A 6,000-nucleotide genomic window follows, 5' to 3' on the forward strand; every position below is an offset into this window, starting at 1 on the left:
TCGAGGATCAGCTCTGCAGCTCAGGAACAAAACCCACAGCTGCGAAAGCGAGCGCTGGTGTTTTTAATAAAATGCAACTCGTTGGAGCTTTAAATGTGAGGGGCCTGCTCTTCAAACAGCCCCCCCGCTGCAGCTCCACAGCCTCAGCTCCGGCTGAGGGCGCACGCTGTCACGCATGCATGGACACAAAGTACATTTCCACTTGGAGCAGGCGCTGGATCAGAGCACTTCAACTCACAACCTGAACACACGGCATGATGTAAGAGCTCACACGTTTCAGTCATGCATCACTTGTGCTCTGATCGGACTTTAAATGTTAAACTTCTGTTGTAATGTCCTGAAAATAAATCTGTATTTTGGAAATATATTCTTCTTCTTTCGGCTGCTCCTTCTTCAGGGGTCTCCGCAGTGAACTAACTCGCACGAAGGCTTGGCGATTGTTTTTATGCTGGATGCTCTTCCTGGTGCAACCACAGACACCGAGCTACCACAGCCCTCGTGGAGCAGAGAGCTGCACCTAGGGCGCCCTGGGGAGCAGATGGTGGGGGTTAAGAGCCTTGCTCAAGGGTCCAGAGTGGGGCACATGAGGGTGGTGGCAGGTGTGGGTGTTTCACCTTTCCTACATTTTAATGCTGTCGGTCGGGGGAGTTGAACCAGCAACTTTCTGATCACAGACCCACCTTCACTAACCTCACTCAGGCCAGATGGAGACGGCAGGATTCACAGAAACGTTTAGAAAAACCAGTAATTCAAATGTTTTAATGAGGTTCTTTGATGATCTTCTTTGTTAAAATCAGGTCTCTCTTGTAAATGAGTCCTCGAGGCTCAATGGGATTTACCTGTAGAAATAAAGGTTGAATGAAAAAAGGTTGTGTGGAAAAGTTGTGAACAGTCAGTGTCTTAACTGTTGTAGATAAGGTGGTATCTCACTGGGCTGTGACTGTCGGGGACCAGTTGGTGACTCAAAACTGAGACAGTTGTCTTAAAATTTCCTTTCAGTTTCACCGAGTTGAGTTTGTGACCTGCGGGACTCCTTTTAAACAACCAGTTAAAAAAAAAAAACCACTGTTTACTTCCTCGTGCGTGTTTTCACATCATCTCATTTTCCACCTCTGCTCACTTCAGCAGTTCATGACTTATTTTACTGGAGCTCATTTTAGAATCAAATACAGGTGACTGGAACCAGTTTTTAGTGATTAACATGTTTTTTTTTTTAAGAACTGGACATGGACCAGGACTATTCAACTGGTGGCCCGGGGGCCAAATCAGGTTCACGGGTGAGCTCAGTTCGGCCCAGCAGTGGGTTCATATTTAAATAAATTTAGATTTTAAACTGGAAAACAAACTTACTTAATGACAAGAACTGCTGGATGTCTGGCTCCTGCGCTCTTCGGTTGAAACGTCCTGCTGTAGCTTGTCGGAGAAGAGCTCCCAGGTGTCAAACTACAGCTCGGACTCTTAAACGGGTGGAGATGTTCACCACAACTCTAAATGTTTTGAGAGAAAATTTGTTGCATCTTTTTTGTTTTTTTACCAGTTCAAGATTTAAGCTACAGAACTGTGAGCTTCAGTAAATGGAGACTGTGTGAGAAATCTCTTATAACCTTTGAAACGATCTCAGTTTGGAGAATTACATTTTAGTTCTGACCAGATCAACGAGCTAGCAGCTAGCCTGAGGAAAACCAAGATGGCTGCCATCTTAAAACAGCTCATTCCTGTGAGGGGTTCATGCAAATGCTGAATGAAATGATAGTTTAGATTTCACAGTGTATGCTACGTTTTGTGCTGCTTTAACTTTATTTCCCATCCTGTTCTGGTCCAAATTTCCCATGAGCCCCTCTGGCTGGTTTGGTAGTTCCTCTCGGGGTTTGTGGTTCACATGTGAGTCCTGAGGGTCCAGACTCAGACGTCAGTATGAGCTCTTTGAAACCGTCTCCTGCAGCCTGACAGTAACAGAGGAGGGGTTCTGATGGCAGCAGGGGGTGGATAGATGACAGAACTGCTGGTAAAACAGCCGGGCCGGTTCTGATCTGATGGGTCTGAGCTGCTGCTGTCAGGTTCAGAGAGGCCAGGTGGGGTTAGGGAGCAGGTAAACCCCCACAGCAACACGTCTTTGTGTCTAACACCTGTTCTCTGGGCCTGTTCAAACAGCTGCTGATGGACATGTTCAGGCCCCGCCCCCTCCTGCTGCTCAGCAGGTGTCACAGGTGAAACAACAAAACACAAACAGGAAGCTCAGACCGCAGGAAGTTCACTCAGTTCATCTCAAGCATTCTGGAAATCATCATCCAGAAGCAGAACATCTCAATCACATTATATATATATATATATATATATATATATATGTATATATATGTTTGTGCTGCTGTTCGATGTAATGTTTTTATGTTTTTATGCTACTAGTGCTTAGTGTTTATTTGGTTATTGTTTTTCTTAGTTCATATCTTAGATGTTGTTACTGTTTTCCTTTTACATTTTATTGCTGGATGTAACTGGGACCCTGTGAACATAATTTTGTTCCATCACATGTACCACATGGGGTGCAAATGACAGAGAACCTTGAATATATATATATATATATATATATATATATATATATATATATATATATATATATATACATTTTAAACTCTTCTGTGGCTCTTTTTTCTTCTCTTAAATGTCAGTGTTCTTTTTGCTGTAACTCCTGACAACTTGTGCAGATTTACACTCAAGACATCCAGAGTCTTCCAAAGATGGACAAACCAGGGAGCAGAACAAAACGAGCAGTAGAACATGAAGGAAAAGCAATAAATCCAAATCCAGATGTGGACAGAACCTGCCTGAAGAACCACATGGAGCAGAACCAGAACATAGAAACAACAGGACCAATGAAAAGGTCCAGCTGGATGTTTTTATCTGAACTGACAGCTGGAAGGTCATCAAAATGTTTATTTGATGCTAATCTAATTTATACGGAAACAAAACCTGATGATTGCAGCTTTCAGAGAAAACAATCCTAAATATAAACTTATTTATGTGACTGACAAACATCTAACATCTGGAGAAAACAGGAGGAAGCTGCAGGATCGTGCAAGATGTGACGTTCTGCTCTTTGGAAGTTTGTTCTGCTGAAACTGGTTCTCATGTTTAGAAACAAAACAGGGTTTAGTTTTAACTATGCACCGTTTACAAGTTAAAGTACTCACAGTTTAGTACTTGCCAATACTGAGTAGCAAAGCAAATACTAATAAAATATTGTACTCTTTCTACAGTTCATGGAACTAATTAAACGTTTCTTCTCTTCCAACAGGAGTTTCAGTTTGTACCATCAAAAGAATCATCATTAAAAAGTTCATCATGTTTAACGATCACTTTCAGCTCGTCAGGGACGCTGCTCCTCCCCAAACACCTCACAAGGTATTATTCATAAAAATATTGTTATTAAACATTATTAACACATTAATAATTATATTTTTAAACAATATTAACACATTAATAATATTATTGTAAAACAATATTACCTCATTAATACTATTATTGTAAATGTGTTAATATTGTTTAATAACAAATAATGTTAATATTATTGTAAAACAATATTACCTCATTAATGCTATTATTGTAAATGTGTTAATATTGTTTAATAACAATTATGTTAATATTATTGTAAAACAATATTACCTCTTTAATAGTATTATTATTAACCAATATTAACACATTAATAATATCATTATTAAACCATATTAGTACATTAACAACATTATTATTAAACAATATTAAAATATTAATGATAGTATTGTTAAACAATATTAACATAATAATATTATTATAAACATATTAACATATAATATTATTATTAAACAATATTGACATATTAATAATATTATTATTAAACAATCTTAACACATTAATAGTATTATTATTAACCAATATTAACACATTAATAATATCATTATTAAACCATATTAGCACATTAACAATATTATTATTAAACAATATTAAAATATTAATAATAGTATTGTTAAACAATATTAACATATTAATAATATTATTATAAACATATTAACATATAATATTATTATTAAACAATATTGACATATTAATAATAGTTTTATTAAACAATATTAACACATTAATAATATTACTGTAAAACAATATTAACACATTATTAATATTAAACTATATTAATACATTAATATTATTATTAATAATGTGTTTATATTGTAATTAAACACTATTAACACAATAATAATATTAATATGAAGCAATATTAAGAAAGAAGAATGTGGTGGACGGAGTTCCTCTCGGCTCGTTGAAAGACCTCACAGCAAACAGCCACAGTTTGAATCTCAGCAGCTGCTTCTCGTTAAGCAGCTCTTCAGTTTGGGTCAGATCCTCAGGATGGTGCAGGTTGACGGTGGCAGCCGGCCGACGAGTCCACCGGGCTTCTCCGGGTCGGTAACTCCTGCTCTGATCTCAGGTGCTTCAGCATCCATCCTCAGTGACAGTGACACTGATGGAGACCTTCATCCATCTTGGACTGAACATGGAGACTCTCAGGAATCCAGCTCTGATCACTTTATTCTCAGGAAATCTTCTGCTCCATCTTCTTTTGAAGTCCCTCCACACAGTTTATTGTTCTTCTTCTGGTGTTTGATGAGGGTCAGTGGACAGCTTGAAGGTGCATCCACCACCAACTCATCATCATCGGCATGCGTCCATCTTCAGGAGAGGATGGTCATCCAGTGTCCATCTGCATGTTTGTTTGTGGCTGAACAAACAAACAAACAAACAAAACAACAAACTAAAGAGTGACGGCTCGGCTGCAGGCGAGGAGTCTTCTGTCTGTCCTCGTTTCTCTTCTTCCTTCTGAACGTCCTGTGAGGCGTTCAGGTGCCTGGCTGTGCGTCGTCTGCACTGCACTCAAGTATTGGTGCTGATGCTGCAGGTCTTCATGCGTCTCCTGCAGACATCTTTAAGTCCTCCAGCAGCTCGACAGCCTTTGGACCAGGTTGCCAGGTTTCTTTTAGCCTTCCTATTTGTTAAAAAAAATTGTATGACTTTTTATAATTGTTTATTGTTGTTGCTGTTGTCCATTGTTTCATCGTTCTTTGTTGAAATCAGGTCTCTCTTGTAAATGAGTCCTCGAGGCTCAAAGGGATTTACCTGTAGAAATAAAGGTTGAATGAATGAATGAACATCTGGCTATCGCACGTCGAACACGCTGTTCCTGTTGGAGCGGTCCCTGTTGGGCCACTGGTCCTGTCTCTGGATCAGCAGGATGAACCTGAGGCTCCTGAGTCTCTCGTCTCGCTGCAGTGGTCCACGCTTCGCTGCAGGAGGAGAGTGACCTCACACAACAATTGATGATGTACATTTTACTGACAGATTATCAGATTAATAATCTGAGAGAAACTGCTGCTCCTTCTGGTTCGTCTCTTCTGAACCAGATTGGGATTATCTTTATGTTTCCACATTTCATCAGACAAACTGTAAAACTTGGCTGATCCAGACGCAGATTCACAGTTTTCCAATGATTTTTGTTTTTATTCTGCAAAACTGAAGTTTTATTGTGAAACAACGGGCAGATGTTTGTAACGGCAGGTTGAACAGGTGACTGCAGCTCCGGTCAATCATTACAGGAACGGTCCACACACACTCACACTCGTTGCTCAAGAGCTGATTTTTGCTGCTTCATTTGTGTCGGTGAGGCTGATCGGACCTCCATCCTGCCCTCTCAGCTCCTCCATCTGGTCCTCGCTGACAGGAAGTCCTGCTTTTAGCTCTCCATTCTCTGTCATTAAGTCCTCCACCTGGCCCTGGAGCCCGTTATCAGAACTCTCATCACTTCCAGCTCCTTCGGGTTTTCAGGTCCGACCGGGTCTGCAGCTCGTCATCAGGTGGAGCTGCTCAAAGCTGCTCCGCTCATCAGATCCTCAACCTCCACCGATGAATTAGGACTGTTCGTCCCAAAAGAACAGCTGGATCAGTCAAAACATACAAACTGAACAGCTGGATCAG

General features: G+C 40.0%; 1 protein-coding gene across 1 annotated transcript in view; it reads right to left on the reverse strand.

Moving 5' to 3' along the window:
- map2k6 (mitogen-activated protein kinase kinase 6) overlaps positions 1 to 6,000 on the reverse strand; it is a gene marked incomplete at its 5' end in the record, with an annotated part of 174,601 nt that overhangs the window by 64,092 nt on the left and 104,509 nt on the right.

The sequence above is a fragment of the Nematolebias whitei genome, chromosome 17 (assembly GCF_014905685.2).
Source record: "Nematolebias whitei isolate Nwh7 chromosome 17, NemWhi1, whole genome shotgun sequence".
NCBI classification, from domain to species: domain Eukaryota; kingdom Metazoa; phylum Chordata; class Actinopteri; order Cyprinodontiformes; family Rivulidae; genus Nematolebias; species Nematolebias whitei.